Source organism: Marmota flaviventris, chromosome 14 (genome assembly GCF_047511675.1).
Source record: "Marmota flaviventris isolate mMarFla1 chromosome 14, mMarFla1.hap1, whole genome shotgun sequence".
Taxonomy (NCBI): Eukaryota; Metazoa; Chordata; class Mammalia; order Rodentia; family Sciuridae; genus Marmota; species Marmota flaviventris.
In genome coordinates, this window is record NC_092511.1 from 13,305,983 (window position 1) to 13,316,361 (window position 10,379).

The 10,379-nt window shown below is 37.1% G+C and overlaps 1 pseudogene; it reads right to left on the reverse strand.

The window, feature by feature from the left end:
• Window positions 1-8,375: 8,375 nt before the first annotated feature.
• LOC114094624 (protein Abitram pseudogene) lies at window positions 8,376-8,868 on the reverse strand (annotated as a pseudogene).
• Window positions 8,869-10,379: the final 1,511 nt, after the last annotated feature.

Consider the following 10,379-nt stretch of genomic DNA (forward strand, 5'->3'; position numbering starts at 1 on the left):
CTAAAAGGTTTTCAAAGCCATTTGGTTTTGTTGTCTTTAGGAAAACATTTGTGTGTGTGTGTGTATGTGTGTGTGTGTGTGTGGTTAGTATCAGCATAAATAAAAAGATTAAAGATGAGAATAGAGCTTATTTGGGGCTCAAAGTCATTTCCCTGAGGTTTCTGCTTCTTGAGGTTTTCTATGGGCTGGTTGAGTAGAAATATACAAATATAAGATATTTAGAGATAGGTAAGAAAAATTTAACTGAGAAGCCAGATTGGGTGAGGAGGACAGGAAACAAGATTTCCACAGGCTATACACACAAGTGATATATAACTAAAAATATAGTATTGCAAGGATGACACTAAGACAACATGCTGAAAATGCCCAGGATAACAGTCTTGAAGAAAAATGCAAACCATTTATATAGATAGATACAGATGTAAAGCAAATAGCTTTTGAGAGAAAATGATATTGAAAAAATTAAAATGCATAATGAATAATTGTTATTTCTAGCTTTGCCTCTTCAGTGGACTGGCAGTAGAGATTTCAGACTGTTGGACAATAGCAGTTGATGTGCATCCTTACAGTGCACAGGACACCTGCAGAATAAACATGATGTGCAGTTTATCACCTTGACTCCTAAGCTGCTTTTATGATTGAACAGCAGGACCTAACTTTGCTGCTCTTGACTTGTGACTCTCTCCATTTGGCTTCACACCTTGCTGGGATGGGGTGTGTTTTACTGACCTATATCCCTGGTTCTTAGTGCAGCAATAGACTTGAGAGTACATTTCAAAGGAAGTTTATTGAATGAATGAAGTGAAGTTACCATCAGCCTTTAAGTGGGGACATTTAAACAGGGATAATGCTGGCCAGTATTCAGTCCCATCTTATTTCACCTAACCACAGGATTGGCAAAGAGATTCACTTGGTGTCTCGGGCACTTACTTTTGGTTCTTTTGAAGTACACTGGCTGTCCTTTTGTATCTGTTTTCCATGACCCTTTTCCTAATGTGTGTCTTTAAAAGGACACGTCCTTTTTTTTAACTTCCTATATTCTCTCCCTGTGTGAATATATGAGACTGGCTTTAAATGCCATCTATATATTTTCAGGAGCAAACTCTATCTTTAATTCCAGACTCATAAATCCAACTTCCTGTTCAATATTAACACATGGATCGTGGAATAGCATCTCAAGTTTAACAAGCTGGAAACAGGATTTTTGCTATTCTAATGCCCATCTTTCTCCCCAAATCTAATCTTATCCAACCTTTCTCATTTCAGCAAATGGCACTTACTTTCACTTAGTCTCTCATGTCAAACATTGAAGTCAACCTCCATAACCCAGTCCTTTCATACCCTTTATCAAACGAGTGCACTAGTTATGTCAACTCTACCTTCAGAATATATCCAGAATCCTGCCAATACTTACTATTATTGCTGTTGTCTTACTTCAATATGCTATTACCTTGGTCTCTCAAATTCTTAATTTTACTGTTGCCTCCTATTGCTGATATTCTACTTCATGTAGCATCCACAGTGTTCCTTCTACAACATAAATGTGGCATGTCATTTATCTTCCCTTAGTCCTTCAGTGAATGGTCCCCATGTTCTGAATGATTTGCTTTCTTAACACTATCTTCTCTCACTGTTCCTACTGGTCACTGAAAATAACATCTCTATCCAAAGACCTTGTGTCTGGCTATTTCCTTTTTCTGGAAAGCAGCTCATAACTATTTTCTATTTGTTTCACTGGTGCAGTGGTGTAGCTGGGGCTGCACTCAAAGTAGGGGAGGACCATAGGACTCCTACATATTTCATTTAAGATTAGTCTGGAAATGAGGGAGCCTGGATTCCTTGCTGCTCTTGTTTTATCTGAGACTGTACAACAAGGCTGGGAACAGAGAGAGGTCTGCAAATGCAATTACAGTGCAGCAAACAGCCAGTTTTATAAACATGGAATCTATTTAAGTATCCTCCCTGGGCAGCTTCCCTCTGAATCAGAAAGCTCTAGTTTTAGCTTTATGAACTGGTTTCTAGCTAATTCAATTGTTCTAGCCTCTGCTAGAACTAGAGTAATTGATATTTAGAAAAGAGAATGTGGCTTTTTGAAAGGATATCATGAACAGAGTTGCCAGATTAAACAAATAAAAATACAAGATTGCCAGTTCAATTAGGTATTTCATATCAACAAGAAATAAATTCTAGTATAGGTGTGTTCCAAGTATTGCAAATGCCCTTTCAAAAATTGCAAGGGACATACTTATAATTTAAAAAATAATATTGTGGGCTGGGGGTATAGCTTAGAGTGCTTGCTTAGCATGTATGAGACCCTAGGTTTGTTTATCTGAAATTCAAATTTGATTGGTCATACAGGATTTTGTCTGGCATTCCTAATCACAAATCATTAAAGGTTGATATTGCTGTTTTTTTCAAAGAAAACAACTTATTTGATCATTGATTATGTTTTCTAGAGTCAATACATATTTTAGATGTTTGTCTCCTTTTTGTAGGTGAATTGTAACTATAAGATAAAATATTAATTTTCTCCCTGATATTGTGAAAAGAGTGGGGATCACTCACACAGATATGAATATGTAGTTTTATCTATTATGATAATATACTTTACAAGTTTGAAAGATTTGATTTTTTTAAACTTGGTTTTTAAAATGAGATTTAATTATAGTACCTAGGTATGAAATTCTTTTTTATTTCATTAAATTAGTATATGTAAAAAACATACTAGATTGAATAAAATGGGAAATTTGGAACAAAAAAATCCCTTTTCCTGATCATATTATGACATATTTTTCTTATAGAACATTTGCGAAATCTATAACATAAGAAAAAAACTTCCCTGTTGTGATTTTTAAAAATCACACACTTTACAGTTTTAAAAGGTTTTTGTTTAATTTGTGACTTAAGAATGATGTCTACATATGAAATACTGCTTTATTTTATTAAATTAGTATAGATAATAAACAGAGTAGATTGGGAGCTTTGGGAAAAAATATCCTTTTCCTGATCACAATAATGATATATTTCTTGTAGAATATTTGGAAAATACATAATAATGTAAGAAAAAAAATTACCTATAATTTTTAAAAGTCTATTTCATATTTTTATGAAAATGTTAAAAGAATAAGTTGGGCTTATGTAATAAGACAATTTTGTTGCCTTTTAAAAATTCATCATTATGGCATATCTTTTTATTTCATTAAAAGTATTTATAAAATGTTTTATTAGAAACATACTATTCTTTTTCCTTATTGTTTAGATATTTTCCTGTCTTAATGTTAAAATGAGGATGTTAAAATATTCACATCAGTGAATATTTTCTGTGGGTATATTTATGGAAGTATGTACGGACTTGAGCTCTTTGTTGCAGTGCTGTCAGGTGGCAGCCCACACTCCTGTGCTTTACATTTCTATGTTCTGGGGTGGACTCTTCCGCTCTCTTTTGCCCTTCCCATCTCTACTCACTTCTTCCCATAGGTACAGATATGATTTATCTAATGGATAACTTTGGAAGTTGGAAGTTTAATTTGATTCCTTCCTGATTATATGTTTTTTTCACATCTGACTACCCATGGAAGGTACTTCTAGATCATCATTTTTCTCTGTTGTCAGGTTGCTAGGGCAGAGTCTGGTCGATTAGGATGTCTGCAATCGTTTGTTCAGTTAATGAGTAACTGAAAATTGAAGCAAATATTAAGAAGTACATTGTGACTACTCTTGTAATTAGTATCCTCCTATCTAGTGATTTTAAATAATACATTTAAAGTTTGGTTTTCATCTTTTGGAAATTATCCATGTCTGACCCTCAACTACTCTCAAACTAAAATGAGAGAAAGAGATTTAAATATAGTACCTAGATATGAAATTATTTTTTATTTCATTAAATTAGTATATGTAATAAAGATAGTATATGTAATAAACATACTGGTATAATTAATTATTGGTCATCTTTGCATGACCAATAAATTATTACAAGTGAAAATCCAAATATAAACTCATTATTCAGGAATAGTTGAGTCATACTTAGTGGGACTGGCATTTAGAAACCAAAATAATGATGGTAATATATTTTGGGGAGATGACTCTCCACACTCAGAATTCAGAGATTCCTTGTTGAACCAGACATGAGAATGAGATTTTGAGGACAAAAAGCATTATTTTAACATCATAGTTTTTGGTGTATAAATCTTGTAGACCTTGAATTTTAAACTTGAAAGTTTGTATGGTGTATATTATAGTTGAACAACTGAGGTTATTGATTAGTATGTACTACACAAGGTTTGTTGAACATGAGTTGTGTGGTCCTCTTTTTCTCACTTTGATCTTCTTTGGTTGAAATAGGAATAAGTTGCTGAGAATAAGAATCTCCTACTTTGTGTTAAAGATAATTTTAAAATCAGTCTATTGCTAATTAACTATTTGCTGCGGAAAGTCTTTATTTCCCCCCTCTCTACAGTAGGGTATTTAAATGTGGACAGTAGGCTAGGACTAAACAGTGCAAATATGGGTAAGTTCCATGAAGGGTGGACAGCACCAATAAACAAATTTTGTCAGTTAAATATTGTGGAATTTTAGTCTCAATCTTGTGGAATTCTACAGATAAAACACATTTTGTCTGAAGCTTTTCAATTTCAGCTCTTACCTACCTCCATCTTTGCATGACCAACTGTGAGGTTTCATTCTAGATTTGCAGATACTTCATGTCCAAGATATGAGAAAATAATCAATGTTCTGAATCTTCCTTGAGTAGAGAAGATATAATTTTTTTAGGAGTATGAAACTTAAGAAAAAGAATTCAAAAAAATTGTAAATACCAAATTAGGCATGAAAGTAAATAGTAAGAATGAGAAATTAAAAAAAATTATACAATAAATTACCAGAGGCTTAGAGGTCCAGATCAATTTTCTAAAATCTCCCTGCCAATTATTCAGAAATGCTTACCCAGAAATACTTTCTGGTTGTAGCCATCCTTCTTCTTTACAGAATAGGTTTAAGCTCCATCTACTTTCCTTATTTGGGGCCCATCCTTCTAGGCCCCATTAGCTATGTTAAAGAGCATCCATCTCTTCTAAGTGATGGTAACACATTTTGGGGAGATGACTTTCCACACTCAGAATTCAGAGATTCCTTGTTGAATCAGATAGCTTTGTGTTACTGCAACAAAATAACTGAGACAACATATAAAAAGAGGTTTATTGAAATCTCAGTTTTTGGAGGTTCAAAGGTATGGCACCTGCTTTGGCTCAGTTTTGTTGAGAGCCATGGTTGGTAGCACATCATGCTTGGAATGCATATCAGAGAGAGAGAGAGAGAGAGAGAGAGAGAGAGAGAGAGAGAGAGAAAGGACAGGTAGAGTTTTATAATCCGCTGTGAGGGCATGCCCCCAGTGACCTGAGGACCTCCCATTTGGTCACATTTCCCCAAGATTTCACTACTTTCCAATAGCAACACTTTGGGACCAATCACTTACCAGATGGACCTGGGGCACATTACCCATATTCAAACAAAAGTACTCATTAAAAGCAAAATTTTAGTCTAATGCAGATGGAAAGTGCTCCAACTCAGAACTTCTTCTGGGTGATTGGGGCAGAATTGGGTTCTCTCCAAATTCCTGTGTTGATGTCCTTATCCCCAATACTTCAGAAAAGGATTGAATTTGGAGATAGGGCATTTAAAGTGATGATTGATATAAATAGAGACCATGAGCCCTATCCAATGTGACTTATGTCCTTATAAAAAGAGTGTGGGACAGGGAAGGATGTAAATGGAAGATCATGTGAACACACAGGGAGAAGGTGGTTATCTACAAGCCAAAGAGAGAAGTCTCAGAAGAAACCAATCCTACCGACACCTTGGTCTCACATTTCTAGTTTCTAGAGCTCCAGAAAAATAAATTTCTGGTTTTAAGCCAACCAGTCTATGGTACTTGGTTATGACAGCTGTAGTGAACCAATGTATTTGGACAGAAGGCAGAAGGAGGAATCACCTCGAAGTGTGATTGCAACTAAATTGGGCAGATTCCAAGATGGCAAACATGAGGGAATTATATTTCAAGCTTTAGGAGCCTGCGGAAATTGTGTCCTGAGAAGCCCTTTCTAAAGAGCTGGGTTGATTCCATCTGAGAAGCTCACAGTGGCGGATCCCTGCCCTCAGTCTTGTATTCTGTGGACTTGCATTCCAATCTGTTGCAAACTCATTATAATGATCCCTCCTGCTGTCTTTTCAGATCTCATTCCTGGTAGGGGTAACCACCGACTACAGGCGGTGGCTGTTTTCTAACTGTGCCACCTACTGATCCCTTCTCTGTAAATTCATGCTTAATCACCTGCTTCTCAGTAAAATGCTGAATTGTTCAAATAAACATTGTGGGGAGAGCTAAGATCAACAGTGTAGGCCTGCGTGTTAGCAGTTTTCTCTAAAAGAGAGTGGGAGGCCCAATCCTCTGATCTGGGTTCTGCTATCACTATCCCTGACCATCTATTGCCTCACCACACCTCCAATCTCAATCCTCGGATCAATTAGGCCCTTCCTCTTTGGGTTTCCCATGTAATTAAGACTTTGCTTAATGCCAGCTTACTACTTACCACATTATATTGTGGAGGATTGTTTGAAAGTTTCCTTTACTAGTTTGTGTTTCTTTAAGTATAGGCTATGTGGGTTCATCTCTGCATCCTTACTGGGTATGGCAATGTCTTGTCACAGATAAGGTGCCAAAAATTGAGTCTCAAGATACCTTTCAAGAGAAATGATGTTCTTATAGTTATGACCATGAACATATTCTCACAGTTTTTGCTGTATGTAAGTTTTTCTTTCAGGTCATTTCCATTCAGAGTACACGTGTTGAATACGTACCATGTGCCCGGTGCTGCCTTGGTTCAAAATGATGAATCTGTCTCATTCATTTTCCCTGGGAGCTGCCAGTTTATCAGAGAGGACAGTTGCATGCATGACTATAGTGTGTTGAGTGTCCCCACTCCTTTTAGGTACTTCCTAAAAGGAGTGGGGACAAAGGTGAGAAGATGGAATGAGGTTTATAAGGGAAATGGAAAGGCATCCTGGAGAAGGTAGCATGGTGTGGATAAGGGGTTAGTATATTGTTTGCTGGCCATCTTTACCATTCCTTGGCTTATGGAAGCATTGAATCAAATTGTTTTCTCTCTGCATTCATGTCTCTATGATGAATTCCTTTTTTTCTGTATAAAACTATTTTATTAAAAAACAGGGATATGTGAATCTATGTATGTGTTGCAGCCCTTAAAAAGAAAAAAAACTTTTTAAAAAATTCAGTTTAAGTATGTAATCTTTTTGTTTTCTTTGGTACTGGTTATTGTACTCAGGGCCTCATGCATGTTAGGCAAGCGCTCCACCACTGAACTGCACCCCCAGCCCAAGTATCTAATCTTAAACCAGAAGTTCAGTGGGGTTTTTATTCTTTTCTTTCCCCTCGTTCAAATGTGAAAGCTTTTGTTCTGCTTCAAAGGCATTGGTGCCTTTGGATGATTTATTCTGGCATTTCTTTGCTAGAATTTACCTAAAATTTGTGAGACAAAGTGACTACAAGCTATGTATTTCAAGACTCATATTAACACCGTCTTGTAATGCCTCAATACACTGGAAAGACCCTGCAGAGCCTTTCATGTGTCTTCTATTTAAGAAATCAGTGTTACAGATCTGTTGTAGAGGAGAGGCCCATCTTCATGAGGCACTGAGAAAGTACACTTGACACTTCTGCTTCTTCCCTGAAACCAAAAGGGAGAGAAGTTAAGGCAAAAGGGATGGGACTAGACTTTTTGGTACTGTTACACTGAAGAAAGCCTGGTTAGTTTTTTTATTTCCCTCAAATATTAAACTGATAGAAAACTGAGGCAAAAACAATAAGCATGCCATGATATTTAAACAGAACTATATCAAAATATAGTATTATCTCCAGGTTATAGGTATGATGGGTAAATTACTTTTACTTGACTACTTAAATTTTTCTGTTCTCCAGATTTTTTCTCAAACAGCTTTGTGTTAATTGGAAAACATCCCTTGCTTGTCAGTTGATAAAAACAAGAGAAGAACAGAGTGAGTACCTGGGCGGGGCAGACCTGGAAAGTTGAAGACATATGGGAACCAAGTCTGTTTCTTGATTACTACACCCAGGCCACTGCCAAACCTGCTCCCCACCACCATGAGTAAATGAAGTAAACATGTATGTCCCTTTGTGTGTGTGTGTGTGTGTGTGTGTGTGTGTGTGTGTGTGTGTGAGAGAGAGAGAGAGAGAGAGAGAGAGAGAGAGAGAGAAAGGGTGGAAACTGGGAGAGGTGAAGGATTAGGCCTATATTGATTTCCACTCCATCTCAGACTTCATGATGCAGCTGTGTGGCATAAATTCATTTCACCATGACCTCTTCATATTGTTTTTGTCAGTAACCCATCCATTATCCTTTTGCTTTCTTCAAATTTGGGTAGCACAACTGCAATGTAGCCTTCAGTGGCTAGTTTTTCTTCAAGAATAGATGGGTTCTGGAGAATGTTTTTATTTGCTTCCATCAATTGTACTCTAAAATAGCTAGATAAAGCATATTTCTCTCCATTGAGCGGTAAATCTTACACAGAGGTGCAAGTTCTGTTAGAAACTGTTCCTCCACTTAAATTTCCCAGAGACCTTGTTCTGAAGTCTGCTATAGTTGGTACCAATCTGATAGCAAATTCTTGTAATTGGTTTTCTACTCTGAAGAACTGGATGAGGTCCTGTCAATGTGATGACACATATTCCAGCTAGAGTACTGTTGTATAAAGTGATACTCACAGGGTTTTTCCTTTGACATCTGCTTTATACCACTGAGTAAAGTTAGAATTCATGAGCAAGTGACAGCACTGCATGTTTCGCAGCCTTAGGCTCAGTAGCTGTGGCCTGAATTCCTCTCCCTATAAGGTTGTAAGTCATATTGAAGTAGAGGTCAACCTTACTCTGGTATGACATTATCTTAAAAATTACTCCAGCAATGACCCTATTCCCAAAGAAGGTCACAGAGGTAATGGGAATTAGAGCTTCAACATAGGAACTTTAAGGGGGACACAATTCAATCTATTGAAGAGGCAGAGACCACAGAAGAGAATAAGAGAGAAACCCCTTCAGGAAACAAGAACTTTGTAAATCTCTGCTTCTCATAAACTTCTGAATTACTCACTCCTTGACCATTCCATTACTCCCCTTTTCTTAAAATTTTATCTACTTATTTCCCTCTGCCAAGAATTTTCTCCTTTCCCTTTCCTGCTCCTTCCTACCCCAATACTGTGCCAAATCCTATCTGACTGTGACAATAAAAAGCACTACCTTTGGGACAATACAGACCCCATGATTTAAAGAGCCCACTCTAAACATCCTTAACCATACTTATCAAAAAGACACAAAATCGATAAAAAGCAAAAACTTATGTCTTTCCTAAGCCCACATACTATTCTTTTCTCCATTCTATATCATGCTCCAAGTACCTGTGACCCCAGAACTTTCCACCCAAAATTTTGCAGGTATGTTTATGGCCTGTTTGGGGAACTTTGTGAATCAGTCCTTCAGAAGGTGGACCATAGAACTAGAGGGAATGTCCCTAGAAGATGGTGCTGGGAAAAAGAAAGAGACCTCTCACTATATTGTCCTCTGCTCTGTAGACAACAGAGTACCTGTAAAACCAAGGTCAAATACCACTTCCATTTTCTCTGTGTTCCCTGATCCACTCATCAGCCCCTGTCCCCAGCCCCTTGGTCAGGCATTTCACCTTAAACTCTCTAAGGCCACTTACCATATTTTTTTCATGGCTGGAACTGTATCAGTTATTGTTCGACTTTGTGATGGTTAATTGTTTTATTGTCTTGACCTGCCTAAAGGAAGTCCTGTTAGCTTGTAAACTATTTTTTATGTGTCTGAGGTGTTTCTGGAAAAGACTAGCATTTGAATAGATAGACCAAGAGAAGAAGATCCATTCTCACCAACATGAATGGGCATCATTATGCCTAGTGAGGACTGAATAGAACAGAAAGGTGAAGAAAAGGCAAATTATCTGCTCCCTTGTTAAGCTGGGACATCCATCTTCTGCCCTTGCATGTGGAGTGTCTGGTCTTGGGCCTTCAGACTCAGGCTGGGCTTCACACTATTGTGTCCTTGGTCTCAGGCATTCAGATTTGGAGTGGAACTATATCACCAGCTTTCCTGAATCTTTAAATTGCAGGCTGAATTCTGCATCTTCGCTACTTCTGTAATCATAAGCATCAGTACTTCTTTAAAAATCTGTTTCTTCAGATTATAGTTTAGATCTTAAGTATCTCCCAGAGACCCTTCTGTTAAGGCTTATTCCCCAGAGTTTTGTTATTGGGAGATAGTTGAACCTTTAAGATTC